Source organism: Cyprinus carpio, chromosome B22 (genome assembly GCF_018340385.1).
Source record: "Cyprinus carpio isolate SPL01 chromosome B22, ASM1834038v1, whole genome shotgun sequence".
NCBI lineage: Eukaryota > Metazoa > Chordata > Actinopteri > Cypriniformes > Cyprinidae > Cyprinus > Cyprinus carpio.
The window spans coordinates 12,651,449-12,652,568 of record NC_056618.1 but is presented as its reverse complement, the minus strand read 5'-3'; the positions used below and the strand labels follow the sequence as shown (position 1 = coordinate 12,652,568).

At 34.7% G+C, this 1,120-nt stretch overlaps 2 protein-coding genes and 1 long non-coding RNA gene across 3 annotated transcripts in view; 1 reads left to right on the top strand and 2 right to left on the bottom strand.

Annotated features, from left to right (window-relative positions):
• Window positions 1-1,120, top strand: part of LOC109103223 (NLR family CARD domain-containing protein 3-like) — a 1,793,396-nt gene that overhangs the window by 582,296 nt on the left and 1,209,980 nt on the right. The gene's annotated exons all lie outside the window — the stretch shown is intronic.
• Window positions 1-1,120, bottom strand: part of LOC109070511 (ribonuclease inhibitor-like) — an 862,999-nt gene that overhangs the window by 150,199 nt on the left and 711,680 nt on the right. The gene's annotated exons all lie outside the window — the stretch shown is intronic.
• LOC122141392 overlaps window positions 525-1,120 on the bottom strand; it is an 18,287-nt gene continuing 17,691 nt past the window's right edge. Inside the window, exon 3 of the long non-coding RNA XR_006157774.1 lies at window positions 525-712. This is a non-coding gene — a long non-coding RNA (uncharacterized LOC122141392). The remainder of the gene's footprint in view (window positions 713-1,120) is intronic.

Here is a 1,120-nt window from a genome sequence, read left to right as displayed (position 1 = left end):
ACTATCTCTGTTCTTGGATGTTAATAAACATTACTGGCACTTGCTATTGGATCCTTGATTGTTTTTTCGAGCCATGACAACAAGTAGTTTTATGATAATTATTCACTGATACACTTTCTGACATGGTCTATGTTTAAAGAAAAATAAGAAACACATCAAATACCATTTGGTTCGTGATGCTGTTTCTTCACTGAAGACTGGTCCTTCATCCTTTGACTCGTCACTCTTCACAGACACAGAGCTGGACACATGTGAGCCTGATCTTACACTAATGACACAAAGAACAAAACATTTTACTACAGGAGCTCCTTCAGTCTCATTTAAAGAGCTTCACTGTTGAGGATGGTAATGAAGCACAGTATAGACATGCATTTGTCCATCTATGACTATGGATAGATGGAAAGACACATTCATGTTTGGCTGCATGATCTATTTTCCATGGTTAATTTATACCTCCTTGTGGCTGCTTGTGTGATTGTGTTACTGGAAAGAAGCTCCAGACTGAGTTCAATAAAGAGAAAATCAGTGATTTATTGTTTTATTTCATTCATTTCTATCACAAGCATCTTAGTGGAGAAATAAGCCAACACAACATTATAATGTCAAAGATAATAAATACCTTTTGATAGATGTTTTTTTCTCACTGAAGCATGGTGGTTCTAAATCCTTTGACCAGTCACTCTTCACAGACACATGTGAGCCTGATCTTACACTAATGACAGAAAGAGAGAAGAGAAACTTTTCTACAGGAAGTTCATCTGTGTTTTATATTGACACACATTCTCTCTAGTCCTTCACAGAAACGTTTGCAGAGTTTTAAAGATAGCAGTCACTCTTGTTTACAGACTCACATTTGGTTAATTTCTGTAAAGTACTTAAAATGTGAGACTAAATATATGTCTTACAAATATTTGACTGATCTAATTAAAGAGATTTGCAACCCTCATACATTTCAGATAAAATCTCATAAAGTTATACTTTTTCTTCTTCACTGTAACAACTTTATGTCCTGAAGTGGCAACATAAAATACAGTTATTTAGGTGTGGTTTATTGTATTTTATGTACAGTGTATTTAGGTGTGTATAGCTGATGTTGTACACAGGAAGCTGGGAGAAAATT